We start from the raw sequence: 12,955 nt of genomic DNA on the forward strand, positions 1-12,955 counted from the left end.
TCTTTTAGATACGTGGCTGGAGGGGGAAATCTCAATGCCGAATTGGCGGTGGTTGATGGCTGGGCGTGGCCTCACAGCAGAGGTGACGCCGTCCTTGCCTTCGGTGGACATCAACGGCCCATCTCCACTCCCAGAAGTAGCAACGAGCCCGTCCTTGATCTCTCTCTCCCCTCACGATGCTGTAGAGTGTCCGTCTCCTCTTTGTCCTTTTTCCTTTCTCCGGCCGCCCTCACAATTTAAATAGGGGAGGGGAGGGAGATGCTTCCTCTCCTATGTGTCGAGAGGCATGCCTCCCAGTGTGAGAAATCTCCAGCAAGGAGCTTGCTCGGCATTCTATTTCCCTCTTCCCCTCCAGCACGACCGTTGGCTGGGGGGGATAAGGAAAAAAAAAATCCATTATCATTTTAAAAAAATGTTATATCATTACCCTCATTTCCTATTAGAGGTAGTTTATAGGAAAAAAATTTAGAACGTTACAATATTCGCGGTTTGTTAACTCTGTTTGCACAATATATGCAGGTTATTGTCACAAATGCTTCCAAATGGAAATAAATTACCAACTAGAAGGGAGCAAGCAAGGCGTTTCTTGACATCTCTTGGAGGCCTTGATTACGTTAAAATTCATGCATGTGTCAATGATTGTATCTTGTTTCATGGGGATCATGCATCTACACGACAGTTTTCTATTTTATGGTGAACCAAGATACAACCAGGAGATGAAATCAATGGATGTGCCTCGTAAGGTTTTGCGACATTTTCCTATTATTCCACGTATTCAACTTATGTTTAAGCTCGGGGGGGGGGGGGGGGGAGGGGGGGTCACTCATGAATATATGTATGTATAATGTGAGTTCAAAATAAGGGGTTTTAAAAACACCATTTTTATACATTTTTTACATAGAGAAGGGTGTCATATAAAGGGGTTACTTACATATTGAATAGAAAAGAGTTGTGTTTTATTGAAGAAAAATTCACAGATTAGGATATTTATAAATAGGCCATGAATGCACGTTATATAGAGAATATATATATAGTGAATCCCCCGAATGTTTAAGTGTGAATCTATTGCTAGACTCATATCATGGCATGCTAGTCACCATTCAAGTGATGGAAAGTGGAGAATTCCTTCAGACACACCAACTTGGTAACATGTAGACAATTTGTGGCCTACTTTCAAATAAGAGCCCAGAAATTTGAGATTTGGTCTAGGATTAGATGAAATAAATCCATTTGGCATCAAAAGCACCTCATATAGTGTATGGCCAGTGGCATTGGTGAATTATAATATCCCTCCATCCATGGCAATAAAAAAACATGTAATGTTGTCCCTTTTGATTCCTAGAAAACACAAAGTAAAAAACATGGACGTTTACTTAGAGCTTTTGATCGAGGAGCTAGAAATGCTATGTGTTGAGATGACAAGCTCAACACATGTGGACATGGATGATGGACCGCCTGGTTAGATGGGTCCACACGTCTACACTTAGCATGTCAGTGGTCATTATGACTCTCACATGGCCACTGACTCATTACTTATTATATTCAGGTTGTTACATCTATTTACAGCTGGCATAGTTATAGCGCCAGTCGACTAGTGTAGTCGGTTATGCATTGTTTGACTTAGTAGGCCACTTTCCTTTTATGTTGTATCTTATCTATACTTTGTGTACATTGTAAAGTGTGTGGAAGAAGAAGAAGAAATCAGCAAGAAAACGTTTAGGCCTCCATCTCTCTTCTTGTCTCTTGAGTGAGCTTCTCCTTGTGCATTCTGTGTGTGTTCGGCGCAGCATCTTGAGCAACCCCCTCCACCACGCGATTCTTGACACTATGGAGAGGTATTGAGGTGCAAGATGTGAGTGCATCATTGTGCTCTAGAGATTTCACTTTAAAGGGGATGTTGTTGTGGGCCATGCATGACTTTCCAGGCTATGGAGAGTGTTCAGGTAGTTGCATACTCTATTTTATTCATTTTTACCCTTAATCAAATATATGTCATCATTAACCCACTTGTTTTTACAAGTTTAACTACATCATGATATCATGCATGTCCAATTTGCGGTCCCTCTCTGGTTTCTTCTAGACCGGCACGCTTGAAGAAGGTTATCTATGACAATCATCATCATTTTCTTCCTATTGACCACCCCGAATATACACCCCCCACTAATGGAAGAACTCCACAATCTCTGACCATTCAAGATTGGAAGGACACTTGGACACGCGCCAATGATCATCCTCCACTCGTCATGAGTCGGTAACTAGTTTACTTCTTTTGTTTGTCTTTAAAGTACACTCCATTACGAGAACAAGAAATAATATATTGTTTGTGCCTTAGATTCTCTATATTTTTTGGTCTCCCATATTGGAGTGAACTCAAGATCAATCACCTATTGGACCCCATGCATATATTCAAGAAGGTTGCCTCTACATTATGGGATCACTTAATTGGGGCTCATGATTCTATCAATGTGAGGGAGGATTTACATAGCATTGGACATATGAGACGAGCTTGGCCACGCATCGGATCCAAAGGAAAGATCGAGTTACCGCGTGCACCTTGGATGTTGTCGAAGACCGAAGAAAAGATGGTGAAGCAACAGATATGTAGCTTTTGAACTCCCACAGGATATATAAGATACCTCAAGGGAGCCTTCATAAAGAAAAAGAAAAGAGGTGTGGAGCAACTATCCAGTTTAAAGTCTCATGATTCGCACAAAATTATTCAGCTAAGGATTTTCATAGCCATAAATATATTAATTAGTGGAGTAACTATGTAGACTAATTAACAATGTATGAATATTTACATACAATTCATCCTTCCTACTAGCATATCCCATTGTGTTTCGAAAGATGTGTGTGATATCATTTACAAGATGGGTGAGCTCGCGAGGTATGTATACTTTATACTTATTTTTTAGTTTACATATTACGTACATCACATAGTAAACCTGCTTGAATTTATGGACAAAACTAATCATCGTTCTCAATTGCATGTTGGTAGATTTGTGAGTTTGAAGGAAATCGATCCAAATACATTGCAAGAGGCTCGAGTATTGTCCATTGAGGTGGTTTTTTTGGTGGAGGAAACTTTTCCTTGCTCCATTTTGACTACTCAAGTACACTTACTCGTACATCTGATTGATGAAATCACAATTTGTGGGATAGTTCATGCAAGGTGGATGTTTTTTCTAGAGCGCTTTATGAAAATTCTAAAAGATTTTGTAAGGTAAAATGCACAGCCCCAGGGAAGCATGGCTGAGGGTTGGTTAGTGCAATCATCCCTTGTACAAATATCTGAATATCTTACTAAAGTGGACCCCTCTTTACCATGATATGGAAAGATGATGAAGATTTGAGGATGACCTCTATAATACCTCAAGGAAAAGGAAGGAGAAAAGTGCTAATGAAAGAGGAACTTCATAAGTTAAATGTATTTTGTGTGCTTAACAGCAAAGTAATGAGCAAATGGGTAACACTATATAAAGAAGCACGGGCAAGAAGAGTAAGCAAAAGGCAAGCATTTCGTGCTAGACATGGATGTAATGTCTCATATCCAAAACATTTAAGTGCGCTTCCATGTCATATTGATATAGATTGGCTACATGAAGAAATGGAGAAGATGGAAAAAGAGGAGGTGATGGATATATCGCAAAAGGAGTGGGAATACACACGAGGTTGCTTATCAAAGGTGAGACATACGTATAATTGAATTATCTTTCATTATATATGATATAATAATTTCACATGTTTCATCTTTAACTAAATCATTAATATGATCTCAACAATGTACTACTAGTGCACATTGTTCAATGCTATTTGGTGTGAAGGCAAACATTTTTGAACTCAACGTATAGATGATAAGAGAAATACCTAGGATTGTGGTATCCTTGCAAACTTCTAGGATACCAATGGCACCATGGAAGGTTATTGTGGCTTGATCCAAGATATTTTGAAGCTTGACTTTAGGCGATTTTTTATATATGTACTAGATGTAAAGTGGTTTAAAGAAGTAGTAACAACGGGTGAGCATTGCACAATTAGACGTCATCCAAGTGGTTTTGTAGTGATTGACTCTACAAAATTTCACCAAGGCAAGAATGACACATTTGTACTACCTCAACAATGCGAGCAGGTATATTAGAAGCTGTTTACTTTTATATATATTACTTCTTGATACATTCTCAAAATACAATAAATATCTAAGTTGCTTACTTTTTGTTTTTTAAATGCAGGTTGTGTATCACCCAATGGTAAACAATAACCGATGGTGGCACATCATCCACATATTTAATCGTTCAAAACCAATATATGGCAATGCTACCAACATAGAGATAATTGATGACAATCCAAAAATCAATGATGATACAATCAATGATGATGCACATGATGATGCCATGATCGATGATATACATGATGCAGGGCAAGATGATCCCCGCGAGGATGTTCAAGGAAGTGCAGAAGATGATAACAATATGGTTGCATATGATGATGAAGAAATTGAGCATAGCAATACATCTGATAGTGGGATAGACTTATTTTTTCATTGTCTATTGGTAACATAGACCTAGAGGTAGATAGTCTACCAAGGGCCGATCTCATTGAAGATGAGATTGGTCATTCATTGTAGCATATATAATTAGCTTTGAATGATTGAATGTATATTTGTAATACTCAGAAAGAAGTAAAGTTGGTAATGTATTCAAAAAAATACTAGCTGTTAAGATGTTTGGTCATATTTAGGGACTTTATGAGAAATGAAAAATATGTGCATTTATTTTTGCATCTATAGGTGCGTTTAAAAACACGGGTATATAGACGCGTTCTATATACTAGTGTGAATAGACACGCTGATAAACACGCCCGCTATTTCACATGTACAGTGCGTGTCTATAGGGCCTTTCTTTTGTAGTGAGGACAATTATGTGCTTTATTTGGGCCATACAAAATAGTTTCATAAATGTGTACAATGCTCATGTAAATAAAGACAAAGTATACTCAAATCATAACACTGATACATGAAATAAATATGATCGCATAATGAAAGCGACTGGTACAATCATGGCAAGATATTACTACTACATAGAAAATGTCTACATAGATCGCATAACCAAAAAAAAAGGGTGTGTGAGCTCCACGGATCTAAGGGCGAGCTATAGATCATCGCCATCTAAAACCTCGTCCCGCCGCAAAGGAGCATCGAATGGACTTTGCAAAAAAAGAAACAACTACATATCAGTCCACTATACAATAAGGGATTCTAATTAAACATGGTAACTACAGACAAAAAAGATGAGTGACTTACAGGGCCGCTGCGTCCATACAATCGATCGATCAATGCAGTGAGACTGTGCCTCTCTGCATATCGAGTCTCAAGGACGGTCGGATCGCAATTTGTAATGGAGTACTACAAAGAAAAAAAAATACAACTGTTAGAAACACAATTTTCAGTACAAAGGATATTGAAAAAAAATAAGCAAGCAAAACAAAAGAAAAACTTACAAAGTTCTCTAGATATGTCCTGTGGCCGCCACTCCCAATATGATGGACTACTCTGGCCTCTAATCGTATCCTCGCTGCCTCGCGTTGTTGTCTCCAACATCCTAGAGAATCTGTAGCCTCCTCCCCGAGTCGGCGCCAATCCTCCGCATCTAGCCACTTGGGCTTTGAATCCCCACTCTTGAGTACCTTGAGTGCGTCCGATCATCTGTGTGACATATATGCACGCATGCACTCCATCATCCAACTCGTAAAAAACCTATCTATTGCGCCTGGTACTGGAAACTCCTCATGCAAGGATGCTACAAAGTAGTCCTTGCTCCCCTCTAGTATGTTCTTCCAATGATCCAAGACGTTGTGCCGAAAAACTTAGCACAACTCTCTCATGCGAGCCATTACCCTCCTCCCCTCATCATTCATGATGATGGCTCCTGACCTATCATCTACAAGGTAGGCATACCTCTCTGGGGTATGCCTAAGATGGATCTTCTCCCACTTACGACCACGCTCCTGGGCATATCCAGGAGACCCCTATATATCTAGTGTACCGACCACGGTATTATCTATCACAGTAGCACCCATAGGGGTGCCACTTGCGAACCACTGAGCAAAAGCTGGAGTGAGTGGAGTAGACGTCCCCACAGGTGTGACAAATCTCGGAGGTGACGCAACTCCAGTAGAACGACGAGACAGGGACACCGCGTCCGTGCCTCCACAGCAACCACCTGAGTCATGCTCTCTCGAACCGCCACGAGAGCAAGGAGTAGCACTTGTATCGCGAGCCGACCGCAGGCTCATTGCATTTGGATCTCTGCACCATCCCTCTGAACCACTCCCTCCGTCTGGCCCAAATCTGGAGCATCAACCTCATCTAGTTGAAACTGAAGCATCAAATCGTGCTGAACTAGATCTAATAGAGCGGCCTGATGGTGTCCGAGGCAGCTCTTGGTCTGCCATGTCTCTGAATCTCGCCATCTGATCTGGAGACATGCATGTGAAGATCTCCTCACTACAACATATAGACCCAATAACAATGTTTAAAGCGATGGAATTATTCATGGAAAAAATTACCCCCGTCATCAGCCGATCGATTTGTCGCTATTTGCATCGCTAATTAGGTTAGTGATACAAATAGCAACGCTAATAGAGACGCGAATATCAACGGTTACAAAGTAAATTTCTGATGCAAATAGCGACGGTTATAGAGGGGAAAAAATTAGATGGCAGGGCATGCAGCCCTGCCACCCTTCTAGCTATATGTACTAAACATTCTTGCATAATTCATTTGCCAATGTCACCTACACCTAATGTCTAAAAATTTTGTATCAAATTTTTTTAAAAATATTGAATCCTTTGATTGCAAAAGCTAGATATAATTAATTCGAAAATGTATTTCGCAAGGAGCTTTTTTATCACTTGCTTAGGCCCGAGAAGAAAAAGAGCTTGTGATTACAAAAGCTAGATATAATCAATTCAAAAAAGTATTACTCAATGAGCTTTTTTATAACTTGTTAGGCCCAAGAAAAAGAGCCTCACTTCAAGCTTTCATTATAGTCATGACCGTGAGGTATGAATAAGTCCCATTGATCTTCTGCTCACTCTAGCTTATTCCAAACTTGTTCAAGGCTTTTTGGTGGAGAATTTGGACATTTGTAAGAGTTATACCATGGTGTTGAAGGCGGAAATACTCATATAGGGAGTGGTAGTGTCTCTAAGCTCTACTTCTTCCTTCTTATTTTTACCTACGTATAAGTCATCTTCTATCTCTTCTTTCTTGTCTTCACCCTCAATCTCAATGGATGGGGGTGTTTTAAGATCAAAAGAATCACGCTCCTCCTCCCCCTTCTCAAACTCCATTTCTTGAGCTCATACTAGTTGTTGTACTCCAAGGAGACCCCTGAAACGAACAAATTTCTCTTTACCAAGTGATTTGGTAAAGATATCTACTACCTGATCTTTTTGTCTTCACATGAAGTAGATCAATCTGTCATGCAAGTATCATTTCTCTTATGAAATTGTAATGAACCTCTATGTGTTTGGATCTAGCATGATAGATGGGGTTGCTAGCCAGCATCCATATATACCTCAGGTTGTGTACATAATCCTCACGTTGCTCCATATATACCTCTTCAAGCAAGTCACCATTTAGGAATGCATTTTTGACATCCATCTGCCATAATTTTCAGCCCTTAAAATCTGCTAATGCAATGACTATTCTCACCATTTCCATCTTGGCAACCGAGCTGAAAGTCTCCTCATAATCTAGGCCATATTGCTGTGCATATCCCTTTGCAACCAGCTGGGCTTTATACCTTTCCAACGAACCATTTGACTTGCATTTCTCTTTATAAACCCATTTTCTTAAAGACATCAAGTACCTCATCCTTGTACTTCCGAATGTACAGCCATGTGTATCAGTTGAAATCATCTATCCAACTGATAGTAGATTCTTGCAAATTCTGTTCTGCATCTGTCCAACCGACAATAGATTCTTGGTAATAGAAGGTACATGTAGTACATTATGTAGGCTCTTCTTTCTGCCATCATAGCTGCAGTAGTCTACCTTTCTACTAGTGGGCCATCTCACACTCGTACCCAAAATCTTTCCATCCCTTTCAGCTCCAAGTCTTGCATGACTTCCCGAACAACCTTATGAAAAGATCTTTTCGGGATGAGAAGCTCATATCTGCGCTAGATTCTCCTTATCTTCTGAAGGACGTTAGTGCCCAATTTCCATCTCCTCTTCTTCTCTGGTGGTTGTTGTGCTCTATGGGGAGCACCTGTTGCTGCACTAGGGGAGGCTCCACCTTGTGCTCCAGGTGGCGGGCTTTGGTATGAGACCTTCCCATGGCCAAGAAATGGGGACATGCTTGCTTGGTGCCTGCCATGCAAGCTCGAGGAGGGCAAGATGGAGAAGAGACAGAGATTGGGGGTGTGAGAATGAAAGAAACAAAGAAAGTAAGATGTGAAAATGAGAAGAAGAATGAACTTTTAACCCATTTAAACAACAAAACCAGGTTAATGTAGCTTCATACGCACTGTCCATTGTGTGATCGTAAATCCATAACCTTTTATCGGAATACGATAAAACTTCACACGTGCACTCGTTAGGTGGCCAAGAGCCTATATTTTCTTTTTGAAAAAAAAAGGCGTACAGACCCCTGGTTTGAAGTTTGGCATCTTGTAACGTGTCCACCTGTCATCTTCAGGACACTCTTAGCAGTCCATCGGAAAGGATGTCTAGAAACCTTCGCCTAGCACTCCTATGGAATGTTATAGGGTTTGCAATCTAGGACTCTCCGCGTCTGCCACGTAGCAGAAGTATTCCGACCATTCCCATTTAGGACCGACCTGAATTAGGGTTTTCCCTATTGGTCATTTCTTAACGGCAACTAGCTTCGAACCCAAGCGAACTACTTTACACACAAATGCCAGTCCAAAGCGGATTCACGCTGCACTTGGTTCAAGGAGAATGGGAAACGAGAGGGATGCAAAGCTCAATCTCTCTGCCATAAGGCTTAGTCCCATTCCGTTCCCCTAAAACAGTGTAAATCGGGATCAGTTATAACTCTAGGTCAATGCTCTTGTTGTTCATGTTCTTTGACAATCTTCTGGCTATCCATCGTGATTTGAGAAAATTTCCCGACCAACCGTGACCACCCATCCGTAGGACGGCAGACCTATGGCCACATCCTCCGCACTTTTCTCAGGTTGTTTTAGTTATTTAATTACCTAACACATTTAGTTGGACATGTATCAATCAGCTTCCTTAATTAATCTGTTAGGCACTGGTTCCTTCACGTAATCATATCACTTGACATAGAAAAGCAATGTCAAACAAGTTCCTTGTTAACAGGTTATCATATTTATCTTTGAAATACATAAAGTCCAGCCCGTAGGCTTATCCACAATTCGGCCGAAGGCTAACCAACAATCCACAGGGATCACTAATCCAAGATTCTGCCCATAGACTAGTATGTGGGTCTCGAGATCCAATCCCGAGTCATGTTAGCCTCTTGTGCAGGGCCCGGAAGGTGAGGGATTTACGGCCAGAGCCCCATGGCACCCAAGCGTCCTCCTGCTCCAAGTAGCGCTTAACGGAGAGACCTCTCACGGCGGGTCCGATCCACCTTCCCGGCACGGTTAACAACCCCCTTGGTTAGGGTCAGGCAGGCAGTCGGGTGTAACTGAAGCTTCCTTTCCCTTCAGGCCTTCAACCTGAAGCATTAGATATCCATTTATCTTTTAATTCTTTGATCAAACAAAACAAAACAATGCTCTTAAATCTGTAACAAGCACAAACATTTCCATTGGTCATTTATTGTTGGCCAACTGCTAAGGAGTGAATCCTTCTTTCCAAATGCATGCAGCACTCGATCCGAGATCAATTGCGGTTTGGGAAGATCCCCTATATCCTGGGTTAGGGCGTACCCTATTAACCTGACTTGATCAATCTCTTAAGTTCATATGTTATCCCAATTTATTGGTTGGTCTTTTGCTTTCAAACAATTATCTTTACCCAAGAAAGATACTATGTTAGGATGATTATTCATCCTCTTGCAAGATAACTTGCATAAGAGTTTGCCAACCTTATTCCAAGGAATTTGGCCATTTCCTTGCGATCAATTCACAAGATCGTGCGACTCTACTACTTGTTGCACAAGTGTCGCATCAAGCTATGGGACTATTTACCCTTCGAATGGGGTCACGAAATAATCTGTTCATGATTACATTAGGCTGACGTTGTCAGTCCTAGGGTTCCAAGTTCCAACTTTTTTTTTTTTAGTTAGAGATTCTTAGGGAAAAACCCTAGATCACTTCTCAAGTATGTTCCAATGTCCCTACATTCCGTGAATGTGTGCAAGTCATTAGGATATAGGAGTTCCAGATTTAGCAATACGTGCAACTAGGTCACGTATTAAATCCTAGTTAGTTCTTTGAAATTGAATTAACTCTTTCTAAAACGAGTACACCGCAGGTTTAGGTTTTTAGGTTTATGCCAATTTAAACCTATCTACTTTTGAAGATAATTACGCTATCATTTCCCTAACCACATGACTTATTATCTATGCATAAGTTGATTTTCAAATCCTAACTTTCCGATTTAAGATCAAGCCTAGGTTAGGTTATAGCCTAATTCCAATTAATCATCCTATAACTTACGAACAAGATTCATGCTAAAACATGCAGCCTTTTCTAATAATTATGCAGTTGAAAAACGATATTTATACCAATTGACTAGAGTTATTCAACTTAAGAATCATTTCATGCCTTGCACTTTCCTATAGATTCTTAGCACTTTCCATTATGACTTATTGCGAAGAAGATATGTCCTAATAATGTGACATGCAATTTATACTTCCATGCCTAAACGGAGTGCACTATCTTAATTCCATTTTGTTAATATGGACATTAATCAAAGTTCAATTCATTGAAATGCACAAAAACTACTTGCTAGAAATGCATATCAATTTTTTGCTCACTTTATTTTGTTCGTTTTATTAAAAATACTAATGATCAAACTTGTCCGTCGTAAGCTGATTCTTTTAAATTAACCAAAGTATTTAAGACAGAAAGTGCATCCTATCTCCAAAAATTATCTATGCACGATTGAATTATAACAATGAAAAATAAAAATTAGGAAGAAGAACCTGGACTTGTGGTGAGATGTCTATGTGGATGCTAGGAGACAATCCTCCTGCCATTGCGCCTTGGGTTTTCTTAGGAGCCATCGCGAATGCGGCCTTTCCGTCTTAGATGCAGCTTTGCGAACTCCCTTTTGAAATTCCATCGTCCTTTATGAGTTTTCTTTTCCTTCCCTTCGTATATAGCGTGTCCAATAGAATCATCCAGGACACGTCTTAGCAGTCCATCGGAAAGGATGTCTAGAAAGCTCCGCCCGGCATTCCCATGGAATGTTACGGGACTTGCGATCTAGGTCTTCCCACGTCTGCCACGTAGCGGAAGTATCCTGGCCGTTCCCACTTAGGATTGACCTGAATTAGGGTTTTCTTGATTTGGTCATTAGCTAACAGCAACTAACGTCAGACCCGAGCGAACTACTTTACGCAGAAACGCCAGGTCCGAAGCAGATTCACGCTGTACTTGGTTCAAGGAGAATGGGAAACGAGAGGGATGCAAGGCTCAACCTCTCTGCCATAAGGCATAGTCCCATTCCATTCCCCTAAAACAGTGTAAATCGGGTAAGACGTAACTCTAGGTCATTGCTCTCATTTATTCATTTTGATGATGATGATCATCCCGCTGTTCTTCGAGATTTTTGAGAAAAGTTCCCGGCTAACCGGGACCACCCAACCGTAGGACGGACCCATGGCCCATCCTCCACACTTTCCTCAGCTTGTTTTAGTTATGTAATTATCTAACACATTAATTTGATATATAATAATCAGCTTCTTTAATTACTCCTGTTAAGCACTGGTTCCTTCACGTAATCTTATCACGTGATATAGAAAAACAATATTAGCCAAATTCTTTATTATCATTTCATCATTTTATCTTTGAAATACAAGGAGTTCCGCCTGTAGGCTTGTCCATAATCCGCACGAAGGCTATCCAGTAATCCGCCAGGGATCACTATTCCAAGCTTCTGCCTGTAGACTAGTATGCGTGCCTCGAGATCCAATCCCGAGTCACGTTAGCCTCTTGTGCAGGACTCGGAAGGCGAGGGATTTACGGCCAGAGCCCCCCCTGGCACCCAAGCGTCCTCCTGCTCCAAGTAGAACTCAACGGAGAGACCTCTTGCGGCGGGTTCGGTCCACGTTCCCGGCGCGGTCAACAACCCCCTTGGTTAGGGTCAGGCAGGCAATCGGGGGTCACTGAAGCTGCCACTCCCTTCAGGCCTTCAACCTGAAGCTTTAGATATCTTTTCATCCTTTAGTTCCTTGAGCAAACAATGCAAACATTGCTTTCTAAACTGTTACAAGCACAATCAATTCCAGTGATCGTTTATTTGGCCAATTTCTAAGGAGTGAATCCTTCTCTCCGAATGCATCCAGCATTCGATCCGGGATCAATTGTGACTTGGCAAGATCCCCAAGGGTTTGTTTGTTCACCCTATTGTCCTTGGGTTAGGGCCATACCCTATTAACCCAACTTAACCAATACCTTAGGTTTTATTAACAGTAAATCCTGGCGACCATGTTGCTCCAATTTATTGATTGATCATTTGCTTCCAAGCGAATACCTAACTTCCCTTTACTTGGCAATTTTTCCCAAGAAAGGTGATATAACAGGATGACTACTCATCCTCTTGCAAGAACTTGCCAACCTCATTCCAAGAAATGGCAAAACTCTCTTGTGAACAAACCACAAGTCTATGCAACGTTGCAACTTATTGCACAAGTGTTGCATCTATTCCATGGGATCATTTCACCCATTGAATGGCGTTTTTTTGGTCACGGAATTATCTCCAGACGAGAAGCAGGGTTTAGGGTGTCTTCTT

General features: G+C 40.9%; 1 pseudogene; it reads left to right on the top strand.

The window, feature by feature from the left end:
- The first annotated feature begins 2,396 nt into the window (after positions 1-2,396).
- LOC148008722 (uncharacterized) overlaps positions 2,397-12,955 on the top strand; it is a 150,346-nt pseudogene continuing 139,787 nt past the window's right edge.

The sequence above is a fragment of the Lygodium microphyllum genome, unplaced genomic scaffold (genome assembly GCF_053477565.2).
Source record: "Lygodium microphyllum isolate KBCC unplaced genomic scaffold, Lygodium_microphyllum_v1.1.10 scaffold_70, whole genome shotgun sequence".
NCBI classification, from domain to species: domain Eukaryota; kingdom Viridiplantae; phylum Streptophyta; class Polypodiopsida; order Schizaeales; family Lygodiaceae; genus Lygodium; species Lygodium microphyllum.